The sequence below is a fragment of the Maniola hyperantus genome, chromosome 27 (genome assembly GCF_902806685.2).
Source record: "Maniola hyperantus chromosome 27, iAphHyp1.2, whole genome shotgun sequence".
Lineage (NCBI taxonomy): Eukaryota > Metazoa > Arthropoda > Insecta > Lepidoptera > Nymphalidae > Maniola > Maniola hyperantus.
Window position 1 is genome coordinate 1762134 of NC_048562.1, and position 13602 is coordinate 1775735.

At 40.1% G+C, this 13602-nt stretch overlaps 1 protein-coding gene across 1 annotated transcript in view; it reads left to right on the plus strand.

Annotated features, from left to right (window-relative positions):
• Dgk (diacyl glycerol kinase 1) overlaps window positions 1-13602 on the plus strand; it is a 66757-nt gene that overhangs the window by 23964 nt on the left and 29191 nt on the right. The window lies entirely within an intron of this gene.

Sequence of the window (13602 nt, forward strand, 5' to 3'; positions counted from 1 at the left end):
AAAAAGCTCTTCAGAGCACTCCCCATTATAAAGGCGATAGAACACGCAAAGAGAGTACCTGTCTGCGGTGCTCCAGGCTTTCCAACGAGCCGGTTAGTTTGGGATCGTCCACAAGTCGGATAGCCTGCCTTTGGATCCGATCAATCAGCGATAGTGGTGCAGCTCATTACACCCTAATGACGTCGGTCTGTCTATGACGTCATAACGGTCGAACGGATGCACCGATTAGGTGTACAATTAGTAAGTCACCCTAACAAGGAAATCCTTGCGGACGCGTCAACGATTCCGACATAGCGGCGTCCCAAATAAGGGTTACATTAGGGTTGACATTTGACACCATAAAATTATCTCAGTTGCCGTTAGCAACCTAAATATATAAAAGGAAAAGGTGACTGACTGCCTAACTGACTGACTGATCTATCAACGCACAGCTCAAACTACTGGATGGATCGGGCTGACAGGCATGCAGATAGCTATTATGACTATGATTTTTAAAAATTCAACCCCACCCAGGTGGTGAGGGTGAAATTGCTTACGGTGGCGCGCGGTGCAGTTGTAGAAAAAGGAGGGTGGAATGAGGTCAAAAAGCTCTTCAGAGCACTCCCCATTATAGAGGCGATAGAACACGCAAATAGAGTACCTCTCTGCGGTGCTCCAGGCTTTCCAACGAGCCGATTAGTTTGGGATCGTCCACAAGTCGGATAGCCTGCCTTTGGATCCGATCAATCAGCGATATTGGTGCAGCTCATTACACCCTAATGACGTCGGTCTGTCTATGACGTCATAACGGTCGAACGGATGCACCGATTAGGTGTACAATTAGTAAGTCACCCTAACAAGGAAATCCTTGCGGACGCGTCAACGATTCCGACATAGCGCGCGGCGTCCCAAATAAGGGTTACATTAGGGTTGACATTTGACAGTTGACACCTTCATAAATTATCCAAGTTTTGCGTTAGCAATCTTTTTTTATTACATACTAGCTGACCCGGCGAACTTCGTACCGCCTAACAGTTGATTCTTTTTCAGGATTTTTTAAAAAAAATTCTCTACGTAAGAACCATCCCCGTACTTCAAGGAATATTATGAAAAAAGAATTAGCGAAATCGGTTCAGCTGTTCTCGAGATATGCGCTTAGCAACACATTCAGCGGTTCATTTTTATAGGTATAGGCAGTGGCGTGCACAGGGTTTGAAGCCAGGGTAGGCATTAGTTAGGTAGGAACCTGTTTACTGGCAGGTCATCATGAAAAATGTGCATTGAGCTGTGACAACTGGGTAAGCAGTGCATTTATGCCTCTATGACCTGCACGCCACTGGGTATAGGTATAGAGATAATAATATAGAGATTACATATAAAATTCAAAGTTCTGACTGACTGACTGACTTATATATCAACGCATAGCCTAAACCGCTGGTCCTAGAGACTTGAAATTTTGAAGGTGTGTTCTTTGTAAAGTGTACTGTATCCAATAAGAAAGAATTTTCCGAAACTCCACCCCTATTGAAGTTTGTATGAAAGTCCGTCATTTTTGAAGTTACATCGATAAAAATTGGTATTTAAGCCTTCGGTTAAAAATAAAAAAATATACATATACTTCACGATTTTTGAAAATTCTACTACCGAGGGGGTTAAATAGGGGATGAATGTTTGTTTGAAAGTCCGGATGCCTACGTCATAATAGCTATCTGCATGCCAAATTTCAGCCCGATCCGTCCAGTAGTTTGAGCTGTGCGTTGATACATCAGTCAGTCAGTCAGTCATTCAGTCAGTCAGTCAGTCAGTCAGTCACCTTTTCCTTTTATATATTTAGATAATGAGGGTAAGCAGTGCGTTTATGCTTCTATGAGCTGCACGCCACTGCCACTGCCACTTCAGCTTGCTAATAGTTTGGGCTATGTCAGTGACCTTGTTTCTCCTGCGGATCTCCTCATTTCGGATCTTGTCCCTCAAGAAAACTCCTAACATAGCCCTCTCCATAGCTCGCTGAGCGACTTTGAGTTTGTGGACAAGGTCGTATGTTAGTGTCTACGTTTCAGCACCATAGCTGATTTCTTATATAAAAATAACTATTAAATAGAGGATCTTCCATCCGCTCCATCTACGCCCGCTGGTAGTTTTAAGGTTGCTAACCATTTTAAATTATCGATTTAACAAAAAAGTACGTCAAATTACAATTAATAATTAATAGATGTTGGTGCGGTTCGTTACACCCTACTTTGTCGGTATGTCTGTGACGTCATAACGGTCGAACGGATGCACCGATTAGGTGTACAATTAGTAAACAATGGCCTGGTTACCCTAACAAGGAAATCCTTGCGGACGCGTCAACGATTCCGACATAGCGGCGTCCCAAATAAGGGTTACATTAGGGTTGACATTTGACACCATAAAATTATCTCAGTTGCCGTTAGCAACCTAAATATATAAAAGGAAAAGGTGACTGACTGCCTAACTGACTGACTGATCTATCAACGCACAGCTCAAACTACTGGATGGATCGGGCTGACAGGCATGCAGATAGCTATTATGACTATGATTTTTAAAAATTCAACCCCACCCAGGTGGTGAGGGTGAAATTGCTTACGGTGGCGCGCGGTGCAGTTGTAGAAAAAGGAGGGTGGAATGAGGTCAAAAAGCTCTTCAGAGCACTCCCCATTATAGAGGCGATAGAACACGCAAATAGAGTACCTCTCTGCGGTGCTCCAGGCTTTCCAACGAGCCGATTAGTTTGGGATCGTCCACAAGTCGGATAGCCTGCCTTTGGATCCGATCAATCAGCGATATTGGTGCAGCTCATTACACCCTAATGACGTCGGTCTGTCTATGACGTCATAACGGTCGAACGGATGCACCGATTAGGTGTACAATTAGTAAGTCACCCTAACAAGGAAATCCTTGCGGACGCGTCAACGATTCCGACATAGCGCGCGGCGTCCCAAATAAGGGTTACATTAGGGTTGACATTTGACAGTTGACACCTTCATAAAATTATCCAAGTTTTGCGTTAGCAATCTTTTTTTATTACATACTAGCTGACCCGGCGAACTTCGTACCGCCTAACAGTTGATTCTTTTTCAGGATTTTTTAAAAAAAAATTCTCTACGTAAGAACCATCCCCGTACTTCAAGGAATATTATGAAAAAAGAATTAGCGAAATCGGTTCAGCTGTTCTCGAGATATGCGCTTAGCAACACATTCAGCGGTTCATTTTTATAGGTATAGGCAGTGGCGTGCACAGGGTTTGAAGCCAGGGTAGGCATTAGTTAGGTAGGAACCTGTTTACTGGCAGGTCATCATGAAAAATGTGCATTGAGCTGTGACAACTGGGTAAGCAGTGCATTTATGCCTCTATGACCTGCACGCCACTGGGTATAGGTATAGAGATAATAATATAGAGATTACATATAAAATTCAAAGTTCTGACTGACTGACTGACTTATATATCAACGCATAGCCTAAACCGCTGGTCCTAGAGACTTGAAATTTTGAAGGTGTGTTCTTTGTAAAGTGTACTGTATCCAATAAGAAAGAATTTTCCGAAACTCCACCCCTATTGAAGTTTGTATGAAAGTCCGTCATTTTTGAAGTTACATCGATAAAAATTGGTATTTAAGCCTTCGGTTAAAAATAAAAAAATATACATATACTTCACGATTTTTGAAAATTCTACTACCGAGGGGGTTAAATAGGGGATGAATGTTTGTTTGAAAGTCCGTCATTTTTCAAGTTATTTGCATGAAAATTGGTATAATTGGGTTGTCGGTCACAAATAAAGAAATACGTGTTTCAGGATTTTTGGAAATTCAACCCCCACCTCGATTTACTAAATTTCACCCGAACGGAGCCGGGGCGGGTCAGCTAGTCTAAATGACTGACTGACTGATTTACAAACTACTGGACGGATCGAGCTAAAAGACAATATCCAAAAAGAAAATATTTATTCTTAAAGTTTGCAACTTATGGGTTACCAAAAGTCGCATTACCTACCAAAAGTTCCCAATACGTCCGCTACCCTAATATTGAACATATCAATCGGACAAACCCCGAACAAAGAAAGTTCTTAGTTTGTTTATTTCTTCACCAAAGTCCGCAAAGTATCCTTTATTTCTATCAATGTCCTCCGGAGCAAAAGTTGTTTATGTTTAAACCTTTTGTGGGTCTCACGTAGGGTTGTCACACAGATAATTCAACTCCTAGAGTACGTATATACAAGGTTTTACATGAAACAAAATCGTAAAATGTTGGCGGGGGACACCACCTCCCATGGCCCCACCAACCTCGCAGTTATATGGCCGAAACGCCGGAGGGCGCCCGTTCGGTACTTGCTCGGTGGCTCTTTCCCGGAGCGCCTTCTTGACTCCCTACAAATTCTTTCTTTCTTGTCCTTGTCCCTAATTAGTCTTTCTCCCCTTTCTGGGGCAGACGTACACAGCACGCAGATCCCCGCGTGCCCCGCGGTCCGGATCCTTCCTCAAACACCCACTGGTCCACGATCACGGTCCGAGCTGTTCCGCCTCTTGTGCCAGTGGTGCGCGAACTCCCGTAGCTTGCCGAAGTTTTCCACCGAAGCAACGAGGTCCTGGTAGTAAACCGGACCCTCTTCCTCGCGAACAATCCCGTCCAGCAGGGGCGTGGCGGGGGACAGGGGAGAATGCTTTGTTGTGATTGGTGGGCTTAAAAGTCACGTAATCAAAACAATGTGCGGAATGAGGGTACCGAACGGGCGTGGGCTAACTTTTATGCACAGCAAGTGCCTAAGCTTGGTGAGCGGGGGTGTTCGGCTATTTGGCGTCTATAGGTGGGTGGTCTGTGGGTTGTCATCAGGCCGGGATTTTTCCGAATTTGTCCTAGTTTGAAGAGGGTCCAGGCAGCATAACTGTTTTTCAGTAAATACTTATAAATCTTGAAGAATTTCACTGAGTAAAGAATATATTGTTACGTAAAACTATCAAGGCTATAAAAATAGCCAATTGCATTTTCCGTGGTGTTGCAGGTTTCTAATAAAAAAACCGGCCAAGTGCGAGTCAGGCTCGCGCAACGAGTGTTCCGTACTATTGTCGTATTTTTTCGACATTCTGCACGATAAATCAAAAACTATTACCTATGCATAAAAATAAATAAAAATCTGTTTTAGAATGTACAGGTAAAGCCCTTTCTTATGAAACCCCACTTATTATAGCGCTCTTACTTTAAAAATTGAAAATAAGTAGGTACTAATTATTTGTTCATGAACACATCAAATTCACGGTTTTCGGATTTATCGCTTTACTTATGCTATAAGACCTATCTACCAAACAAATTTCATGATTCTATGTCAACGAGAAAAGTACCCTATAGGTTTTCTTGACAGACATGACGGACAGACAGACAGTCAATTTTCAAGTTGATAGATTTGACAGTTGACAACCCTAGTCCCAAGGGGCGCGAAGTTCGAAAGTGAGAAAGTTAAAATGGGATCTAATTTGTTATATGAGATAGCAAGGGACGGATTATTACTGACTTTAGAAGAATCATCATCATCATCTCAATCCATTGCCTAATTTAGTACGGCTATTGTATTAATACCAATCAGTACCCTTATTATAAATGCGAAAGTGTGTTTGTTTTGACATTTGGGGAAAAATCTGAAAACCGTGAATTTAGGGTTAGATCACACAAAAAAAATTAAACTGTGGTCATGAACTAATAATTAGTATTTTCAACTTTCGAAGTGAGATAACTATATCAAGTGGGGTATCATATGAAAGGTCTTCACCTGTACATTCTAAAACAGATTTTTATTTATTTTTATGCATCATAGTTTTTGAATTATCGTGCAAAATGTCGAAAAATCCGACTGTAGTACGGAACCCTCATTGCACGAGCCTGACTCGCACTTGGCCGGTTATTCTCTTTACTGTAAATGTTTTTGGTACAAATCAGTACCCTTATTATAAATGCGAAAGTGTGTGTGTTTGTTGGTTTATTGGTTTATTGGTTTGTCCTTCAATCACGTCGCAACGGAGCAACGGATCGACCTGATTTTTTGCATGGGTATAGTCAAAGAGAGAGAGAGTGACACAGGCTAGGTACCTACTTTTTATCCCGGAAAATCAAAGAGTTCCCACGGGATTTTTAAAACCTAAATCCACGCGGACGAAGTCGCGGGTGTTATATTACGACAAAATTGGATACATAATTATTATGCTAAAATTCATCTAATCATAAACTTGGGAGTCTGAAGTAAATGTTTGTTGTGATGTTTAAAACAGAATCGTTATTCCGTTTCCGGATACAATGTCAATGTTCCTAGTTTCTTGCTGTCATCATACAATACAATAGTGTAAAACTATTATTGTTTATTCTTGTTTAATTTGGTATCTAGGAATATGAAAATATGAAAAATAATATTATATAAATTATCAATACATGTCACTAATTATTCATTGTAAATTAAATATTGTCAATATACTAAGAGTGACATTATATTAAGCTATTGTCAACATACAGTTGGCAATAGCTATTATGTGAAATAATAATGTTGTGTAAACTGACAATTTAAGTCGCTTATTATTATTGTAAATTATTAATATGTAGACCATCAATGTCACTGATTTTATTATTGTAAATTGGGCGTGTCAACATACCTTTTGTCAACAAACCTAAAATAAATAATGATTAATATTAAGATCATGTGATAGTCGATATCCGCCTTGTTTGCGATGGCGGTGTTATAAAAGTACCCTACCTCGACAGAGAGGGGACAGTCTTGTATCGACAGCCCAGAGCAAACACAGCGGACCTTACTGAAGTTAAGTATTCTTATATTTTATTATAATGTAATGTAATCATTTGCCTTTTATAGGTTACCTGTTGTAACTGTGTACCAAATATGTACCTACTACTTTACTCAACGTTCTAATTTTTAAAAGATGTGTGTTATGGAGTTTCTTTGCCCTTTCTTCTCCATGACTAAACACCTTAGCGAAACGGGTGGTAGATTCATTTTAATATAAATAGATCAATGCTGAACAATACAATTCAATTATTATTCGACTTGGTTGGTTTTACTTCTGTATTTATCACCTACCCTCTTGTGCTATTTATTTTATACATTGAGATAAAAGTAAACACTAGGTTGTTAGCTTCTAATTATTATAGAAGCCTGTTTAGATGATTAGGATTCTTACTTTGAAATAATACAGCAGATGCTTTGCTTGATTTTTAATTACTTAGTATTTGGCCTTACCTGACAAATAATTAAATGATAACTTTCATTAGTAATCATTGGATTTAATTTATCATCACTATTAAAGCCCACTGTCTTAACTTCTCTCTCTTTATCTAAATCTCACACGGGCATCAGCTTTCATTATGATCAACCCATCATTGGCTCACTACAGAGCACAGGTCTCCTCTCAGAGTGAGAAGGGTTTTGGCCATAGTCTACCACGCTGGCCAAGTGCGGATTGGCTGACTTCACACACCTTTGAGAACATTATGGAGAATTTTCAGGCATGCAGGTTTCCTCACGATGTTTTCCTTCACCGTTAAAGCAAGTGATATTTTAATTACTTAAAAACGCACATAACTCCGAAAAGTTAGAGGTGCGTGCCCGGGATCGAACCCCCGACCTCCGATTGGAAGGCGGACGTCCTAACCACTAGGCTACCACAGCTTCAGCTATAGTAAGGGTATAAAATAGCCAGTTTTACCCCCAAGAGCGCATCTGTAATTTAATTCTTTTTCTTAGGAACGACCATTTAGGAAGGGTTAATTAAGTCATTTGTGGGTATGGGTATTACCTTTTATAATAAAATCCCGCAAACTATTTTGGACTTACCTTTGCACAAGTTTAAAAAATCTATTAAAAATATGCTCCTGAAAAAAGCATATTACACAATTGAAGATTATCTAAATGATAAAAGAGCGTGGATTTGACCTGCAGCTCGTTCCGGCGACGCACAAGACTGCAAATACTATTTTATACATGGCATAATATTGTACCTATATCAAATATTTGAAAAGAGCAACCGCCGAGTTTCTTGCTGGTTCTTCTCGGTAGGAAAGGCATTCCGAACCAGTGGTAGATGCATTCGACTATTCGTAAGTGCTTGTAAAAGTTTATACGAATAAAAAAGATTTTTATTTTATTTTATTTTATTTTTCAAAACAGATGTACCCTATATTAACACTGTAGATATACAAACAATTATGTAAGTAGGTACTAGCTGATGCCAGCGACTTCGTCCGCGTGGAATTAGGTTTTTTAAAAATCCCGTGGGAACTCTTTGATTTTCCGGGATAAAAAGTAGCATAATATGTCACTCTCCAGGTTCTAAACTATACCCATGCAAACAATCACGTCGATCCGTTGCTCCGTTGCGACGTGATTGAAGGACAAACCAACAAACAAACACACTTTCACATTTATAATAAGGGTATAATGTAGCCAGTTTTACCCCCAAGAGCGCATCTGTAATTTAATTATTTTTCTCAGGAACGACCATTTAGGAAGGGTTAATTAAGTCAAAACAGATGTACCCTATATTAATACTGTAGATATGCAAACAATTATGTAAGTATCATGACTTACAAAAAACCGGCCAAGTGCGAGTCAGACTCGCGCACAGAGGGTTCCGTACTACAGTCGTATTTTTTCGTCATTTTGCACGATAAATCAAAAACTATTATGCATAAAAATAAATAAAAATCTTTTTTAGAATGTACAGGTGGAAGACCTTTCATATGATACCCCACTTGATATAGTCACTCACTTCGAAAGTTGAAAATACTAATTATTCGTTCATGACCACAATTTAATTTTTTTTGTGTGATCTAACCCTAAATTCACGGTTTTCAGATTTTTCCCCAAATTTTAGCTATAAGATCTACCCTACCTGCCCATGATTCTAGGTCAACGGGAAGTACCCTGTAGGTTTCTTGACAGACAGACGGACAGACAGACAACAAAGTGATCCTATAAGGGTTTCGTTTTTCCTTTTGAGGTACGGAACCCTAAAAAACCAGCCAAGTGCGAGTCAGACCCGCGCACAGAGGGTTCCGTACTACAGTCGTAATTTTTCGTCATTTTGCACGATAAATCAAAAACTATTATGCATAAAAATAAATAAAAATCTGTTTTAGAATGTACAGGTAAAGCCCTTTCATAAAATTACTAATTATTTTTTCATGAATACATTTTAGTTTTTTCTTGTGATGTACCTACAAATTCACGGTTTTCAGATTTATTCATTTACATAAGCTATAAGACCTACCTACCTACCAAATTTCATGATTCTGTTTTAATTAGGTTAGTTTTAATAAGGTTTTTCTTGAGCCTTTCTTTTTAATAAGTAGAAATATAAAGTAGAATTTATAGAGCCTCAATAGCTCAACCGGTAAAGGAGTGGACTGAAAACCGAAAGGTCGACGGTTCAAACCCCGCCCGTTGCACAATTGACGTACCTACTCCTAGCACAAGCCTGACGCTTAGTTGGAGAGGAAAGGGGAATATTAGTCATTTAACATGGCTAATATTAAAAAAAAAAATAAGTAGATACATGGTGGGAGGTTTAATAGAAAATGTACTTTAAACTTTAGTTAGTAGAGTCGAATATCGTTTATCACGCTTTACTAGATAGATTTGATAGGTCATGACGTCACAGGGAACCATGTCGAGGTCTCCCGTGATGGAGTATGTGACCATGTGCCATTAATTAAATTAAAAAAAAAAAAAAAAATTATATGATCACTTATGTTGTAACATAAGAACATACATACACGTGTAGAAAAAAAAATTATTTTTACTTTCTAGTGGTTTTGGAAGTCGGTTTTTTAAATATTTTTTATTATTATTTAAAAGTCTTTGCGGAGTGAGTCTTCTGTACTTAAATAAGCACTATTAAGTATTCTGTGATAGTAACTTACCTGCAAGAATCCATTACTTAGGCATTAGACTATCCATTATTAACCTTCAGGATCGAACCTACGCCCCTTCAAAGTAAAGAGCTCCTTAAATAATCCTTTTGCCTCCCAGGTTCTTCAAATACTACCGTGTTCAAAACGTTTCAAACGAAAATGGACTTTATTTCAAGCGTTTTAAAGTATATATTTGAATAGTAATGTATGCGAAAGTAAATTGAAAATGAACTTCGTTCAAACAACGTCAAAGTATAAATATTTGAATAGCCTGTACATGCAAATGTTAATTGAAATTAAACTTTATGTGGAATGTTTTAAAGTTTACATTTGAATAAATAGATTTTAATATTCATCATCATCATCATCATCATCATCAACCGATAGACGTCCACTGCTGGATATGTCTCTTGTAGGGACTTCCACACGCCACGGCGTCTTGCGCCGCCGCCATCCAGCGGCTCCCTGCGACTCGTCTGATGTCGTCCGTCCACCTAGTCTTCTAACACTGCGTCTTTCGGTGCGAGGTCGCCATTCCAGCACCTTGGGACCCCAACGTCTATCGGTTGTACGAACTATGTGCCCTGCCCATTGCCACTTCAGCTTCGCAACCCGTTGAGCTATGTCGGTTACTCTAGTTCTCCTACGGATCTCCTCATTTCTGATTTTAATATTACTGTGTGCAAATGTCAATTGAAAATGAACTTTGTTCATACAGAGTTGTGGTAGATATTTTCATTGCATAGATTACATAGACATTTTAACTATGTTTGTGATAGATAGGACAAAGTACCTAATAAAAGTTAAAATGAAGTAAAAAGTAATTACTTGGCTACTTTTCATCCAATTATTTCTATTTCTTTCTATCTGTCTGTCTGTCTGACTGTCTGTCAGTCTGCCAGCCTTTTGCGGCCCATCCGTTCAACCAATTTTGACGTTTTTTTACAGATATAGCTTGCATCTCGGGTCCCGGATGATTGAAGAGTACTCACATAAAACCTAAATCCACGCGTACGAAGTCACGGGCATTATCTTCTAAATACATAAAACGAAAAGGTGACTGACTGACTAACTGACTGATCTATCAACGCACAGCTCAAACTAATGGACGGATCGGAATCGGACTGAAATTTGGCATGCAGATAGTATTATGACGTAGGCATCCGCTAAGAATGAATTTAAAAAAAATTAAACGTCTAAGGGGGTAAAACGGGGGCTCGAAATTTGTGTAGTCCACGTGGACGAAGTCGCGAGCATAAGCTAGTTCCTACAAACATACATAACTACTATCCATACTAATATTATAAATGCGAAAGTGTGTCTGTTTGTCAAGTTAGTTAAGTTCTTTTTATTTGTCTAGATATTTTGCAAATGCTGTGTACACATTTTATAGATACATTTATCAGCCTGTGTTTGTTTATAAGTTTCGTGGTTCCTAATAAATAAAAATAAAAATAAAATATATATAAATAAAGTTCGCGCGGGATTTAAAAAACCTAAATCCACGCGGACGAAGTCGCTGACATCATCTAGTTACATATTAATAAAATAGGTATTGTAGTCTGACCATCTCACTAAAATAGGATTATCTAAAATCAGCCGTACCAACGTATACATACGTTATGAAAATATTTTCTCTTAGCCGCTCTACCCTATAAGTAAATCTCTATGGCTTAATAGTGACCCGAGCGAATACCAATTCAAAATGGACTCTATTTGTTCAACGTTAAGATGGATATTTGAATAGCGTAGTCGTATCGATTCGTTTGATAATAGATGGACGGTGTATTTATAGATTTCCGTGTAAAATTCACAAAAGGCTTTCCAGGTACAGTTCTTGCAATTCACGAAGCCGAGTGGCTCATGCTTGTGTTTAAGTAAGTAAGGTTTTTATTTTTTTTTATTTTTTATTTATTCAGAAACAAGTTAGCCTTTGACTGCAATCTCACCTGGTGGTTAGTGATGATGCAGTCTAAGATAATAGCGGGCTAACCTGGAAGGGGTATGGCAGTGGGTACACTGAATGTGTGCGTTTGCGAGCGCTTGCTCGCGACTGATTGGTCCGACATGCACGCACACTTACGCAATGCCCGTGTATACGACGTAACCACAAGTAAAGCCCACTCGCCTTCGTGAATTGCAAGAACTGTACCTATTTGTAGAATTAACCAAAAGCTTAATATGCTATCATCCGCTGAAACATGTCGAATCCTCCCACTGTTAAACACGCAGGAAGAACCAGCCACCAGGCAAGCAATACGCACCGCCACCACGCAGCATCCCACACACATCTCAAAACACACTCGACGAAGGTTTTCCCTCTTTTGGTAAGAGAGAGTGGATTCCAAATTTATCAACCTCTTTTCCACACGGACATCTGTGCTGATGGCACAGTGGTGTTCCCAATCTCAGACTACGCTGAGATCTATTCAGCGCACTCTGACTTTACTTAGACTTAAGACAGAGTTAAAACGAGACAGAGCTATATCTCTCGCATAAATCTGCCTCGTTTTAACTCAATCTTAAGTCAAAAGTCAAAAGTCAAATGATTTATTCAAAATAGGTAATAAATTACTCTTTTTTATGGTCAGATGTTGGATTTGTAAGATATAGTGGTGATAATTATTACGCTAACTTAAAACTAAAGCTACGAGGGTTCCAAACGCGCCCAGATCTGAGAGGAGCCCACAACAAACTCAGCCGGGTATTCTTTTAAGTCTAAGCAAAGTCAGAGTGCGCTCAATAGATCTCACCCCAAGCCATACGAAAACATTCATTATCTAAAAGTGTGCGAGATTTTTTGGATGGCAAGGCATGAAGCCAATAACCAGATTCCTTTTCGTATAGTGCTAGACTAGAAGCCTAGCACTTTCTTGTTACATATAACATGTTATCATCGTTATTATCTATTAATGCCTGCCCCTAACAAGGTAGTTTGTAGCAATGGTCGGGCACCAGTCCGTAAGTAGAACAAATGCGTGTAATACCTATTACCTACCGTGCTAACATCCATCGTTAGGGGAAGGCTATCTACACACATACCGGCACCATGATCCAAACAGACATCCAAACCAACATTCCTCCCAGTGTTGGGGACAATACGCAGATAAACTTTCAGCTTTTATAAAATAAGGAAGGTCTGGCACGCACTGACTCTAAAGGTTCGTACGCACCTGAGCGGCGCGGCACGGCGCTTCAGCGAGCTGCACGTCGCGGCACAGAGCGTCAAAATATCATTTCTATCATTTTGTATGGCGCATATCGCACTAGAGCGGCGCTGCACAGCGCTTCACCGCGCGTTGCCGCGCGGCACGGCTGGAGAGAATATTTTGAAGCGCAGCGAAGCGACGCGCAGTGCAGTGACGCTAGTGCGACATACCCAGCGGCGCGGCACAGCGCTTCGCGCTCGTACGCGAACGGGTATAAAAGTGACGCGCAAGTGACGCGAGGTGACGCGTTCTGCAGTCGGACTGAAGCGCCGCGCCGCGCCGCTCAGGTGCGTACGAACCTTAAAGGTCTGTACGCACCTGAGCTGTGCTGCGCGTCACTTCAGGCCGCTGGTCGGTAGCTATCGCACTACAACTGCAGTAAGCGGCAGCTCGCGTCACTTGCGCGTCACTTCTACACCCGTTCGCGTACGAGCAACAACATCGCAAGATGAGCGACAGTGTCTTCACTGGGAAGGGGAGAAGCCTACAT